The sequence below is a fragment of the Mirounga leonina genome, unplaced genomic scaffold (assembly GCF_011800145.1).
Source record: "Mirounga leonina isolate KUSES-001 unplaced genomic scaffold, KU_Mleo_1.0 Mir_99, whole genome shotgun sequence".
Taxonomy (NCBI): Eukaryota; Metazoa; Chordata; class Mammalia; order Carnivora; family Phocidae; genus Mirounga; species Mirounga leonina.
In genome coordinates, this window is record NW_023270971.1 from 2332960 (window position 1) to 2349042 (window position 16083).

The window sequence follows — 16083 nt, forward strand, 5'->3', positions numbered from 1 at the left end:
AGCCACCCAGGCGCCCTGTGCTTGCACATTCTTATTGGACTCTCTCTCTACATCCTATTTTAGGGGGTGAAAGGCCTGTTCAGAAAGTTTGATTAAGTCACATCATTAGTAGTATGTGGTAGTTGACTTGTACTCCAGTACTCTACTGTAATGAGGGAGTTTCTGCTCTGCTAATACCTGAGATTTTAAAATATTTTCATTAAGTATTTTGGATGTGCATTTTAAGAGTTCGGGAGGGATCCTTGGAATGGACTTGCATCCTGACCTTTTACAAACCTCAATTTAGCAAAATAATTAGGAAAGGCATTATGAAGAAAGAGTGGTAATTAAGTTTGTAACACATTGGTACCTACTTCAAATACAGATACTAAGAAAACTTTTGCTGTCCTTTCTGTGTCTAGGCTTTTCTCCTGGGACAAGTGCCAGGTCTGGGGATTATTTTTTTTATAAACTTCTAACTAAGCTGAGTTTATTTTAATCTATAATTAGGAATAGACACTTCCTGGGCGCCTGGGTGGCTCAGTTGTTAAGCATCTGCCTTCGGCTCGAGTCATGGTCCCAGGGTCCTGGGATCGAGCCCTGCATCGGGCTCCCTGCTCGGCGGGAAGCCTGCTTCTCCCTCTCCCACTACCCAGCTTGTGTTCCTTCCCTCTCTTGCTGTGTCTCTTTCTGTCAAATAAATAAATAAAATCTTAAAAAAAAAAAAGGCATAGACACTTGCATATACTTTAAAATCACATTTCTACATATCTACCTCCTAAAAATAATTTAGATTGTCATTTTATTGTAAGTCCATAGATATTTAAAATACTATGAAAAGCATGTTATTAAATCATTTGGTAGGTGGATAGAAATGAAACTGCTAAGATTCTTAACGTTAGAACCTGATTGATAATGACTCATATTATCAGTAAGAATTTGGAGACTTGGGGCATATAGTACTCTCATAATCTATGCAGTACTGGTTAATCCTAGCTCTGTTACCTACTGTATTAGAAACAAGGAGAAATGAAACCTACCCATAAATCTGACCAATACATTTTAGGTCAAAGGTTCTCAAATTTAGCTGCTTATTAGCCTGAACTTGGGAGCTTTTAAACTCGTTACCATGACTGGATCCCAGACTCAATGACCTTTCACCCCTAGAAATGGTTTTTTTTAGCTCTCCAGGTGATTCCATTAGGTATCAAGACTTAGAACCAATGATTCAGGCCTTGCTGTTCAGAAGTGTGGTCCATGGATAACCAGCAGACTATGGACCAAGACCCTGAGAGCTTGTTAGAAACCAGAATCCTGGACCTTCTGAGTTTCAGTCTGTATTTTAACAACATCTCCAGTTGATTACTATGCATAATAAAAACTGATAAACATAGGCAATAGTTTATTCTCCCTGTACCAGTAAAAATCTCTGGCTGGGGTTGCCAGCCATAGAGAAGAACATTTGAGTCTCAAGGTTGATTTCAAGAGCGTTAATTGGCCAGTATTCAGCTTAACTATCTATAAAACTTCTCGAAATAAAAGCGTATTTTTTTTTTTGTCTATAAAGTACTTAAAATATCTTCAAGAATTCCTATTTTTAAAAAGTTACATTTTGGGGTGCCTGGGTGGCTCAGCTCAGGTTTTGAGATGGAGCCCTGCACTGGGCATGGAGCCTGCTTAAGATTTTAAAGTTTAAAGTTTAAAAGTTTTAAAAGATTTAAAGTTACATTCTGTACCATTGTCAAGAGTATTAATCTTCATATATGTATAGGGTGAAATACCAAAATAGTGATAGCATATAAAATTTAAAAATTAAATTTTTTTACTATTCTCTAAAAATCAAAATGAACCATAAGTCTTTGGAAATCGTATTCAGTAGTCTAATTCATTACTATGAATGTCTAATTTAACTTCTATTCATTAATAAGGAACAGTTTGGTTACAAATGGAAACACCTCTCAAGGCAATGTTGTACTGTAAATGTCCATTTACCATGAGGTACTTGTAAACAAAGATTTGCTACCCTCCCCCGCCCCTGCAGTATAATAAATGAGAAGCTGACAGATTGTTTCATTTTACTCTAGGTATGAAATATATCAAGTTTATTTTGCTAATAGGTCCCCCATTTATATGTTAAGTATTTTGCTAGCTTTATGTCTGGATTGTTGATTCTGGATTTCATTTCATTTCACTCTTCTATACAAGGTGGATCTTTTTCCACCCAGATGCCACTATAGTAGCTTTGTAAAACTAATTTTCCTTTATCTCTACCTATTTTCTGTCATTAACTTTATTTTCCTTTTTTAATCCCTGTGACCAGTTCTCTTAACCTCAAAATATCTTTAACAGAAGTGATTCATATTTTTTGCAATTCATGTATTGTGGAACTGAAATTTCCTTCATTGCTAAAAATAAAAGTACACAGATGAATGGTGTATATGTGAGTTCCCCAAAGTAAAAGCTGTTACTGGGGAAAGGAGTATTGTGCTTTTAAATCAGATAGTTTTCCAAGCAAATAAGATTGGATATTTGTGTTCAGTATCAGAATATGTTGAATTGCATGTTGAATAGGTGTTTCTAAGGTGATTCTGAGTGTTTGAGGAGAAAGAAACCCTTTGCCTGTGTCCAGATCCTAGAAATGGGGCATCTATATTTATATTATACCCATTATTAAAGGTGATACATTTAGTTTTATCCATTTGGTTTTTAGTGCCTACTTTGATCCAAGCACTGAGCTGGGTTTAGGAAAGACAAACATGTAAACAAATCACTGTTAAAAAAGCAACTTGTAGAAAGTGTAAGAGAGCACAGTGTTGGAAGGGGTCACTTTTAGGAGGAACTTGATAGAGCTGGAGCCAGTAAATTTACCTAAAATGGTGAGAAGAACCCCAGAGAGGTTATTGGGAAAAGGAGAGGGGCAGGGTAAGTATGCTAATCACATTAGACCCTCCATGCCACAATAAAGAGTGGTTTGACAGTAATGAGAAACTACTGAAAAGTTTAAGCAGGAGAATGGCATGTTTGCATTTCACAAATATAACTGTTCAGCAGTATCAAGGATGAATTGGAGGAGGCAAGAAGACTGGTTAAGAGAATGCATATTAGAAAAACCCTGGGGAAAAGCAATGTTGGCTTGAACAAGGGTAATAACAATAATCCTTGCAACAAGAATAAAAAGAAGTCAATAGGCAATATGAAGAGATAGGATCAAAAGGACATAGGCTGCAGATTGTTGTTCAGTTAAAGAGTAGACCATAGGGGTAAGTCTCAGATTTTTTTTTTTTAATGTGGGAGAGATGATGGCACAATTCAAAAAGCAAAACAAAATAAATCCAGGAAATATAGGAAGAGAAGCTGGCTTGCAAGGAAAAACAGTAAGTTCAGTTTTGAATCTTTAAGGGCATCTGGGTGGCTCAGTCAGTTAAGCATCCGACTCTTGATTTTGGCTCAGTCATGATCTCAGGTTGTGAGATTGAACTCCAAGTCCAGCTCCATACTAGGCATGGAGCCTGCTTAAGATTCTTTCTCCCCCCTCTGCTCTTCCCTGCCCCCCTCCCAACACTCTCTCTCAAAAAAACTGAGGATGCCTGTAGGACATCTGAAATGCTCTTCCACCAGATTTCTATATGCTCACTTACACTCTTAAGGTTTTTGCTAAAAGTTCACCTCAGTAAGTTCTAAGCCAGTCTTAAAAAAAGATAACTTCTCCAAGATTTCTTTCCAAGCCCTTCTTTGTCTTAGTTTTCTCTATAATGCTTATTTCATTTAGTTGTTTTGCTTATCATCTGTCTAGAATGTAAACTCCATGAGGGCAGACTATTGTATGTTAGGTTCATTGCTATATCCTTAATGCTAAGAACACTGGCACACAGTAGATGCTCAAAATATTGGGGGGTGGGGGGGGGTAATGATTGAATGAGTGAATTCATTCAGTCCCTTAGTTAAGAAGGTCCCTTAGTTAATTGAGCACACAGGCCTGAAGTTCAAGAAAAAGCAGTTGGCTGAGGTTAATGATACAAGAATTGTCAGCATATAAGTAAACCTGAAATCAGAGAGAGAAAGAAAGGAAAAAAAAAAAAAAAAAAGGCCTAGCAAGAATTAGTAAAGCTAGGGAAAAAGGCCAGGCACAGAAGCATAGGGAAATAGATAATCTCTTTAAATGTTCCTTGACTCCATTACCAAAGTCCTTTAAAGTAGAGATATTTCTATGTTTCAATAATTAATATGGTCAGATAATTATTTTTTCCCCTACAGAGCTCTTTAATGTTCTAGAGATATACAAGTAGAAGAGCCAAAGTGCCAAAGTGTTGATTACATAAAAGTTGAGTTTTAAAAGTTCCTAAGATAAAAAATTTCTAAATTTGAGGGCAAAAGCCAAATTACTTTTGTATATGGGTTTTAAGTGAGTCTTAATATGCATATATATTTGCAAATTTAGTATATGAAAGTTCCAATTAAAAAAAGGATATAGTAGGGGTGATAATTGAACTTATTAAGAGACTTTTTCAGGATTTCCATAACACAGGAATTATTAGCAAGTTCTGTCTCATTCAGGCCAGGTTTATAGCAGTATTACTGCAATTGGACCCTTAACCCTTGGGCTCCCTGTCCGTAGCATCTTTGATTTCCCTCAGCACACTTCTACTCCCTGCAGAACCACAAGTGTCACAACTGTGGCATGGATTTTGCAATGTTTTATTTATATTTATTTTAAAAATTGATTTTGGTCAGCCCATAATTTTGTTTATACACATTTTTCGGTAAATGAGTTTCCAAGTAGCAATTTTAGTGAGGACTTAAAAAGAAGCACAACTTCAGATAAAGTTTTCAAAACCTCTAAATAGTTGTCTTCATACTGATGTGTCAGCATCTTTAAGGTTTATGCAGAGGTTCAGTTTATGTATTCTAGGAGATGTAGTATTTTAGACAAGCGCTAGTCAAGATTTTCTTAATGCATTATGTGCACTGCTGATCAACTGGCAGTTTAGTAGAAGTTTAGCGCAGAAATGTTACTGAAAAGTCCTAATGATTTCTAAGGGAGTTTGAGATGGGAATATAATACTTGTGTGTATTAATGATGCCTTATTTAGAAAAGATTCAAAAGTCAACAATGCAGTTGGTTAAGATATTGGGCAGTAAGGTCCATAATAATGGTCTTGGAGTTTAGCAAGAACAATCGGAGTAGTTACTTAATGTAGTCATCAAGTAACAGGTAAATTTCACTAAAAATGAAAAATAAATTGGCCAAATTCAATAAGGAGCTAGTTAGATTAGGAAAACTATAAAAAGCATTGACAAAAGATACTTGTTAAGCTGAAGTAGAGATGATAAAATCTCATTTGTCCTTTTTCTTTATATAGCAAGAATTCTTCCTTTCTAGGGAGTGTTTGATTTAGTATCACCATCTGTATTCTCATCCCTATTTTAGAGTGTTCTTTATAGATTTCTGAGTGTAGTAATTTGTAAGATAACCCATTTACATTGCAGTATTTAATTTCTGTATTTTAAGAAACATGTCAGTATATTCTATTGTGATAACTCTGGGAAAGAAACTGGGATATTGTGAATTTGTTAATTTAAATTGAGGTGAAACTAATGCATTTACTCAAGGAAAATCCACTCTTGTGTGCAATACTTTAGCTGCAAACAAAATTGAGGCTATCATTTTTGCTCTTGACAGTGAATATTTTAATTCTGTAATAGCAGCATCAATATGGGAAAGGTCTTACTTCCAGGTGCCAGTCACTAAAGTTTGTGACATTTATGATAAATTGTGGGGACTTGGAGTACTGCCTTCTTTTAAGTTCCTTTCTCAGCCCTTAACATTCCCCACCTTAAAATCCCATTATTTAGAATACTAGTATAATGGAAATGTGCCTGTTTTCCATATTGAAAGAGAGTTAAAGGACTTAGAGCTTATTTCAGTGTAGGGTGCCACATTTGGTTCAGAACTATCTGGCAAGCTGTAAGCACAAGAGAAAAATGTCTTTACAGACAGCAGTGCCTCGCCATTCACAGGGTTGGCTCCACTGTCCCAAATCCGGGAATGGACAACATATCACAGTATAGGTAACTACATACTTATTGAGGGCCAGGTCTGTGGTAAAGTACTTTAGACTGAATTTTTTAATTCTTTGAAGAGTCCTGCGAGGAAGATTTTGTCATTACTATCTTCAGATAAGAAAACAAATTAGAAGAGGTTAAATCATTTGCCCCAAATCACATAGCTAGTGGGTGTGAGGATGTGCCTACTCAAGCTATAATCTAAAAAATGTAGGAATGCCAGTTCATTCCTTAGTTTTCTGTTTGGAGTAGATCACATGTGCCTAGAAATAGAAGAATTATTCAATAACACTAAATTTTATATAATCAGCCAAAGTTTAAGCAATCATTTTATAAGTTTTTTATTTACCTACCACTATTATTTTTCATCTCTCTATGAGTCTCAGGAGCTCAAACCTATGGCATTCTATCTAGCATATGAGAATTAGAAAGTGTATGGAAACTGTTGCAAGACTATGTATTAAACCAATCCCCTCAAGCCTTTAGTTAGCCTCTATTATTATTTCACACCCAGTTTTAGCAAGCTTGTTTAAAAAAAAAAAAATTTAAACCTACTATGTTAATTCATGCATTATTTCACCAAACACATATTTACTAAAGTGTCTGAAGTAGCAGGAACTATGCTGCCCTTGGGTATGCAAAAATGAATTAAGAGTTTTTTTCCCTACCTTTCATCAGCAAATTAAATATTGGGAGAGATGATCACAAGTGGCCAAGCTGACAGAGGTTCAAAAGAAGAAAGTCTAGGGCTGAAACTATTTCACTGGGGTCTGAGGACATTACTGTATTATAGTAACTGATGTTCATATTGAGGAAAAGATTGAATTACATTCAGTGTATTCTGTTAAAAAATCAAGGAAATATAATGTCTTTCAAAAGTATTTTCTTCCAAAATTATTAAAAGTTAGTGGTACTTAAAGAAATCTTTAGCTATCTGTCATACCTAGAATGACAGTTCCAGATAGCCAGAGTTTTACTAAACCATAAGATCTCAATAATAAAACAGAAATAATTGTTGAAAGATAAATTCTCATTAAGGAAAAAACTCCAATAGATTTTAGTTGTAAATTTATCAGACAGAGATGGGAGGTCCTGTGAGTTCAAGTCTATGTTCCAGAAGTTTTATGTCTGGAATTTTTCATCAAGTCCTAGTGTAAACATTGACAAGAACTTTTTGTTTGACACTGTTATGAAAAATTGCTCTGTGAATATAAAGCATATTTTAATCTTTTATTTCACCTCATTGATCCTGGAACCATAATTTGTAGTTTTTTCTTCCTCTGCAAGTGTACTGTTGACAATGATAGGAGTCACTTTTTTCTAGGGGGAGGGGTTTGAGGTGGAGGAGAGGGAGATTGAAAATACATTGCCGTGCATGCCTGTGAATCGTTTAGAATCATGAAAGGTTCATGCTGTAAGGAACCGTATATGTCATCTGGCCTGCTCACTTCATGATATAGATGTAAACTTGAGGCCCAGAGAGAGTTGGTAACTTGTTCAAAGTCACATGAATAGCAGTTTTTCATAGGGTTCACATTCCTGTTTGATCCATCCTGTTCGAATTTCTTACCCGTTTTCTTGTCACCAATGCATATTGGGAGATGGTTAGGTTTGAGAAACAAGGAAATTAGGATCTTAGAATGCTTTAAACCCTCATTTACCAAATAATTTATCTTGTGGCAAAGCAGTTTCTCTTTCGGCAGCATCACTGAGACCCAAACTTAGCTTTGAATTTCAGTTGTTCATTCCTTGGAGGAGTATTTATCTTCTGCTAGAGAAAGATCCTGCCTCCTACCTTTCTTTTTCTGAGAAGCATTTCATTCTTCTGACAACCATTTACTAAGTGCCTACTATGTGCCAGGCACTTTGCCAGCCCCCAGCAATATAAGGTGAGTAGAAAAGATTGCAGTCCCTTCCTTACAGGGAAAGCCAGTCTAGGATGGGGAACAGACAGTAAACAAGCTATCATGGCACTGCAATTGGTACAGGAATAAGAAATGTTGTAGAAGACACATCACCAAAGGCAAGGGAAGCAAGGGCAAAAATGAACTATTGGGACTTCATCAAGATAAAAAGTTTTTGCACAGCAAAGGAAACAGTCAACAAAACCAAAAGACAACTGACAGAATCGGAGAAGATTTTTGCAAATGACATATCAGATAAAGGGCTAGTATCCAAAATCTACAAAGAACTTATCAAATTCAACACCCAAGGAACAAATAATCCAATTAAGAAATGGGCAGAAGACATGAACAGACATTTCTGCAAAGAAGACGTCCAAATGGCCAACAGACACATGAAAAAGTGCTCAACATCACTTGGCATCAGGGAAATAACAAATCAAAACCACAATGAGGTACCACCTCACACTAGTCAGAATGGCTAAAATTAACAAGTCAGGAAATGACAGATGTTGGCGAGGATGTGGAGAAAGGGGAACCCTCCTACACTGTTGGTGGGAATGCAAGCTGGTGCAGCCACTCTGGAAAACAGTATGGAGGTTCCTCAAAAAGTTGAAAATAGAGCTACCCTATGACCCAGCAGTTGCACTACTGGGTATTTACCCCAAAAATATAAATGTAGTAATCTGAAGGGACACCAGCAAACCAGTGTTTATAGCAGCAATGTCCACAATAGCCAAACTATAGAAAGAGACCAGATGTCCATCAACAGACAAATGGATAAAGAAGATGTGGTGTATATATATACATATATATATGTACACACACACACACACACACACACACTGGAATATTATGCAGCCATCAAAAATTAAATCTTACCATTTGCAATGACATGGATAGAACTAGAAGGTGTTATGCTCAGCAAAATAAGTCATTCAGAGAAAGGCAATTATCATATGATCTCACTGATATGTGGAATTTGAGAAACAAGGCAGAGGATTATAGGGGAAGAGAGGAAAAAATGAAACAAGAAGAAACCAGGGAGGGAGACAAACCATAAGAGACTCTTAATCTCAGGAAACAAACTGAGGATTGCTGGAGTGGAGCGGGGTGGGAGAGATGGGGTAACTGGGTGATGGACACTGGGGAGGGTATGTGTTTTGGTGAGCACTGTATATTCGGTAAGACTGATGAATCACAGACCTGTACCCATGAAACAAATAATACATTCTATGTTAATAAAATAATAATTAAAAAAAAGAAATGTAGTAGAATGTAGGAGCTCAGATGGTGCTCTTAATTCAGACTGGCTTCACTGAAGAGGTGCTATCAGAGCTAAACTGATCAATTCCAGAAGCCCACATTGATCTTCCATTGTTTTCCAGAGAGATAAGGCAAAGAGAACTGAGGACATTTACCTTTTAAAGCCCCTCAAGTTTATTTGGTACCTTTTTCTTCTATGTAGGGTCACTGTAATCCCTAAGCTCTCTAGATGTTAAATATTTACAGTAAAGAGTCAACAAACCTAAGAAGAAGAAACATCATGGAGAAAGGAGATTACATCACCTCCTACCCTCAAAACTGAGTGGAAAAGTACAAGTGGAATGAGAAGTACGGATCAGGGACCATGACTGAAATGACCGGAGATTCTGGAACCTTTATATTTTCCACGTTTTTGTTTTCTCCTGTTCCTCTGTCATGACTAACAGCAAAACAGTTAATCCAGAAAGGACAGCAAAGAAGGAGATGGTGAGAGGGAGAGCATGGGACATTATGTCCTACTCCATAGCCATTCTTGGAAGAGAGGAAGTCCAAAAGAGAGGGGCTGATGGCAGCTACCTCAGGGCAAGGAAAGCAGACCGCTGGCCAGCTGTCAAGAAAGAAGTGACAGGGTACTTGCTTAGGTCTGGGGAGGGGGCCACGGGGGGAAGGCCCAGAGGCTGGACAGTAGAAGGACCTGCTAGAGTCTTTCCTCTTTCTTTATTCAGCATTTTATCCTCAGTGTAAAATTTAGGGAAACACCCTTAATAAAAAGGAATGACTTCTCTCTTAAGTAGTATGTTTCACTAACTGGCCAACATGGATGGGGTATGGTGGAAGGAAAGGAAATTTTCTGCAGAAGAGAGAAAAGAACAATATAAAAGGAGGAATGACTCTGGGAACAGCTCTCTGACCCTTTGTGTCTCTTGGTGTTCTTAACTGAGTGAAAAGACATGGAATACATGTGGAATGGTGGGGAAGTAGGAAGAGCTGAAGTAAAATTATCTGCCTCATTAAATGTAGTCATATATTTTTTTAAAAAATTAATCTGTTATCACTAAAACTCAGATACTAAATTTCTCACTCTGGGCCTAACTCCTTGCCTAGAACTTAAGAGAGCTTAATAAGTGTTAGAATTTTTCTTATCTTTCTGGAAATCATCTTCACCTTATCTGACTCCTCTACTTGCCCTAAGTCCCAGTAAAATATAGTGGGAAATGGGGTGAATAGACAGGAAATACAGAGAAAGACAAGACCTTTTGATAATGGTTTGTTATGGATTTACTCTTAGATTTGCGTTTGATGCATGTGTTCACATATATTCTTCTGGATGAATTAGAAACTAATTGTCAGAATCAAGAGTATAGTACTTGAGACTGTGGAAAGGATGTTACATACCAAAAATTACAATGTAATTTGAATGCTATTTGCCACAGTTACCAAAGATCATATATAAGCATTTGCAAAAACATTGCATTTGTGAACAACCAAAATGAATCACAGCAGAAGAAATCATTTGGCCATTTTCAGAGGACTCTGTGGCTGTGGCAGGGCAAACATGAAAACTGGCCTGTGAGTCAGGAGATCAGGATGTACCCAGGCCCTACCATTAGGTTGTGTTACTTGAGGAAATCACTTCATTCTTTTGAGCCTCTGTTTTTTCATCAATAGAATGAGGAAAAGACGGGTGGCCCTTGATTTCATAGTTGCTCTTGCAGATCTCTGATTCTACTGGGTACAGTAGCAATAACTGCTTGTTATTTTTAAAATTTGTATCTTTCCAGCAAAATAAATCTTCAGTGATTCTCAGGTTTAAAAAGAATCTATTTTTCACCATATTCCAAAAGCTGCCAAATTTTGGGTTTGGCTGACTGCTAAAGAGAGCAGCCTGCTAGGAGCAAATTCCAGAGCTGAGGGTCATTTATTTGGAATGCTTTGCCAAATACTCCCATATTTTCAAAGTTGTTGGGGCCTTTAAACTTGAACATTCGGGGAGAAACAGTTGTTTAAGACACTGTTTCAATAGGTGCACAAAAATTTTGAAGTTTACAGATATTTTTTAATCATTTGCGACATCCCAATGGCATGCCAAGTTGCATAGTCCTGCCACTTTCCTCCTTGTTATTTTCCTTCCCTATCAACTGATTGCTGTCCCAAAGAACTGGACATGAGAAAAACACAGGTCTTTATTTATTCTGGAATGTTCTTTCAGTTTGACCAGTGGTTCTCAAACCAGGCTGCACATTAAAATCAACGAGGGAGTTTTAATATCACACTGCTGACTGGGTTCCACCCCAAGACAATTAAGTCAGAATACTTGGAAGAAGAGCCCAGGCATGTGTACATTTAAAAAAGTTCCCCAGGTGTTTCTTATCTGCAGCCCCGTTAAACCATGGCAGGTCATCACTAAGTAAGCTGGTTGGCTTTAATATGTTCTGCGGCCACAATGCCAGTCAGCTGCCTAGCTAAGAAAAAGAGATGGAGCATAGAAAAAAAATGTGGAATTGTAGATTAATTATCTCCACTAGTGAAAAGACAACTTCAAAAATTGATGAGGGGAATTTATTTCTTTAGCTTTAGTGCCTAAGTATGGGATTTGTCTGTATCTTTGTGTATTGACTTGCTATAATAAATTCACAATTTGGACTAATGTTGACCAATTTGTGAATATTTATTGATGCCTTTTACATGTGCATATGTTACTAGGTACAGTGGGGAAGGATACAAAAAAGTAGAGAAACTCATTCCCACTTCTTGAAGGATGGAGCATATAAATCTTGGGCTGCAAGAATTATGTAAGACAGAACCAAGACAGCAAAATCATATATTGTACAGAGAGTAAAAGCTAAAATTGTTGATAAGAAGATAATATCAAATTGGCTAGACTCTCTTGGGTAGATGGTATTTAAGTATGAGCCGCCTTTTTTTTTTTTAATTTTAAGATTTATTTATTTATCTGAGAGAGAGAGAGAGTGAGCAGTGGAAGGGGTAGAGGGAGGGGGAGACAAGCAGAGTCCCTGCTGAGTGGGGAGCCCAACACAGGTCTCGATCCTAAGACCCTGAGATCATGACCTGAGATGAAATCAAATCAGTTGTTTAACTGAGCCAGAGTATAGGCCACCTTCTAAATGTCTTCTTTCACTCAGATGGCAGGAAGCAGTGATAAAAACATTGACCCTGAACTAGAAAATCTTAACTCTACCACAGATGAGCTCCATGACCTTGGGCAAGTCATGTTATCTTTATGATCCTCAAATTTAGATTTATGAGCTTCAACCTGCAAAATGGGAAAAATGATTAAACTTGCCCTATAGAGTTGCAAGGCATAAATGATATGATTTAAACAAAATACCTGAAAATTATTAAGAGATGTATTTAACTTAGTTTAATTCCTCCTTCCTTTTGTATCTTTTTTTACCCTATGTACCACCTAGGCACCAGATCAACTGTGGAGGTATGATGCAAAAGAAATACTTCATGTCCTTTCCTATCATAAATTTCTACCATCTGCCAAAGAGATGTTAAAAACAGAAAAAGTGGACCCACTCCCTCCAGAGTTACCTTCAGTGAGAGATGGGTTAGCCAGACCATGCTTGGCATTTATAACATTTTCATTTCTTCATATTCAGATACATATTCATGTCCTACCTCATTGCATAAATAATGGAGGTGAAAAACTCACTCTTGTAACTGTTATAAGCCAATAAAGAAAAGGAACACAGAAGAGCACATTACACTTTTGAAGTTCATGCCAGGAATAGTAACTTCTCAAGGTGACCACTGTGCACACAGAGAGAACACTAACCACCCAACTAAGTAGTCCTGGCTCAATCTGCAGGAACCATAGAAACTCACACAGACCCATGATGCTGAGGCTGGTTCTATATCAGGCATGACCCATCATTAAACTCCCAATCAAGTTAAATTTATGTTAATTCTTAGGTTAAACAATGTGTTATCTTTTCCTCCTTAATTTTCACCTTAATTCCTATGGTATCTATTAATTATTTGAATATCATTCCTCAACTGCTCAGCTTTCTTTATCCGGGGATTCCAGCCATGCAGAAGTTATAAACAAATCACAGTTCTCTTACTATTTCTAAGTCAGTTGCAAACAACAGAAAGTAGCTTTGATAATGTAAGTAATAATGGAATATTTTGGATGATGAGGAGGTTCAGGGAGAAAGGAAGCCACTGTCAAACCTGTGCTACAGAAATTATCTGTGTATGACAATGCAGCTGATAAAATTGCCACCCCAGGCAGTTACTGGACTTAAAACTCAACCAGAGCTTCTGAGAACAATCTCTAGTGGACAGGAATAACAGATGGGTTGTCCAGAGGTCCCATGTCCACAATCTGTGGACCAGAAGGCAGGATAAAGGGCTATTGTTTATTTCCATCCCCATCTCCTATGTACTCTGGAATTCTACCCCATTCCCCAACTAGGAAGACTGTGTGGAGAGCCAAAACAACAACAAAATAGCCACTAACCATTGCAGAACAGTGGAAATAAGAGAACAAACATTTACTAAATCCTTTACCAAGGCAGCCACTATACTGGTGGTAGGGATCCAGGCCCTGCAGCCAGACTGGCATTGTTCAAATCCTAGCTCAACCACTTGCTGGTGCTGAGCCCATGCTGGAACCCATGTCAGTCTGACTTCAGGGCCTGAGGCCCCATCACTATGTCACTCAGTTTAGTCAGACAGTTTTTAACTCTTAAGTTCCTCATCAGAGCAAAGATGCCAATTTTTTTGAAAATCTTAGCATCCTTTTCAGGCTTCATATCTGCTTGGAAAAAAATCACCTAATCATATAAATTAGTTGTATAATTGACACATTTTCTTTCCCTTTACCTATCTTTTTTTCTTAAAAAAAAAAAAATTACCTTAAATCTGGACTCAGTTTTCTCCTGAGCTCCTGAATGGATATCTGATTCACCAACAAACACTTAAAAACCAGCCTTATTGATAGATTTAAAATGGTGAATCATTTAAATACTCAAAATCAATGTCTCTACATTTTCAGCCTGGGAAATTCTCAACAAGAGATTCAGTATTAATCCTGAGGCATGATAGAAGTGCCAGAGATTCAGAGGATGCTTGGCTTCTATATTCTCAGGTCTTCTTGAGGTTGCCTCAGGCCACTTACACCTCTTTGTTTTTCCCTGGCTAATATCAGTTCTGGAAGGAAATGAAAGTCAGGAAAGAGAAAGGTGATGTTTTACCTCCCCGCTCCCTACACACACCTGTCCTTAGCCTAAACATTATTTTTCAACTCAGCTATCAAAATTCAAGCATGGAAGAAGAGGAGTTATCAAATACATCCAGATTTCATGTTGGGTACCAAATGCTAAGGAGATTAGGCCACAAAAATTTAAAAGAACATGGTCCATCAGGTTTTTTACTCACCTACAGTTAAATCTAAATTTGGAGGTGAGCCAAAATTAAAAATATAAAACATGCAGCAAGTGCTTATCTTCCACTTTCTAAGGTTTCCAGATTTCAGGGATAGGCAGAACAGTGAATGGTACATACTTAACCTAAAAAGTTATTCATTCTTTGTCCGAAATTCAAACTTATCTGGGTGTCCAACTCTATACTCTCTTTAGCACTGCTGACCATGATTGGCTTGGGTAGGAGAGTTCTTTGTTTGGGTGGGTGTTGGGAGAAGCACTGGTGAGTGTATTCCTATCCAGGACTGGTTTTGGCTCTAATTTTAGAGCCTTTGTTGGAAGAATGGAGAAGGACTGATCTCTTCTGTGTTTGGAAAACACTGATCGAAGGCTTTCAACAATAGCTTTGAATGTAAATAAATGTCTACTTAGCAGTCATCTTTTCCAGATGATTCTTATATTCTAAAATAACAAGATCATCACTTTTCTCAATTCAGTCACCTGAGACCGTTACTCCAAGGAGATACCTCAATGCAAGGCATCTTTACAGTAGTAATGTTAATGATGCAATCTGATAATGTGCGGTTCTCCTACAAAATAAAACTACTAATTACAAATAGGCTTATACTCTTGACAAATTAAGGAGGATTAACTTAAAATTTATCTAACAGATACTAACTCACAAAAACTTTGTAAAAGCAGGAACAACATATAATAGGGAGACAGTATTAGGCAGTGGTTAAGGATAAAAGCTCCAAAGTTTAATATCTCTAATACTGACTACTTCAGTGACTGACTTCAGTTTCCACACCTGCAAACTAAGTGCCAACCTAATAGGGTTTTTTGGAAATTAAGTGAGATTATTGACACTTTTTATAATGCTTGGTCCAGAGCAAATGTTTAAGATATTTTACCTGTTTTATATGGTATATCTAAAATTTATCTCCTTGGGATTCAATAAATATCCATGAACACTGAGCACAATTTCAGTTCCAAAAAGAAATCAATCTGCCAGAGAAACAAGAATAGATATGCTTGTTTTCAAGCAGAGACAATTTCTTTATAGGAAAAATGAAAATTAATGACGTCTTACAGACAGTTAAACATATCAGCCACTCTTAGGTGGGAGCTTAAACCATGAAGTTAGTGTTTGTTTCTATTAATCTAAAAGAATTTTTCTTGAACCATGGCATAAAGTTTTCATGTTGCCTCCCACCCCACATAAACAGATTAGAAACTGTCATTTAGGGGCAGCTGGGTGGCTCAGTCGTTAAGTGTCTGCCTTTGGCTCAGGTCATGATCCTAGGGTCCTGGGATGGAGCCCCGAGTTGGGCTCCCTGCCCAGCGGGAAGCGTGCTTCTCCCTCTACTGGTCCCTCTGCTTGTGTTCCCCCTCTTGCTATGTCTCTCTCTGTCAAATAAATAAATAAAATCTTAAAAAAAAAAAAAAAAACAACTGTCGTTCATAGGGAGAGATAGAGA

At 37.3% G+C, this 16083-nt stretch overlaps 1 protein-coding gene across 1 annotated transcript in view; it reads left to right on the forward strand.

Annotated features, from left to right (window-relative positions):
* Nucleotides 1–16083, forward strand: part of LOC118006776 (integrin alpha-1-like) — a 170762-nt gene that overhangs the window by 14469 nt on the left and 140210 nt on the right. The gene's annotated exons all lie outside the window — the stretch shown is intronic.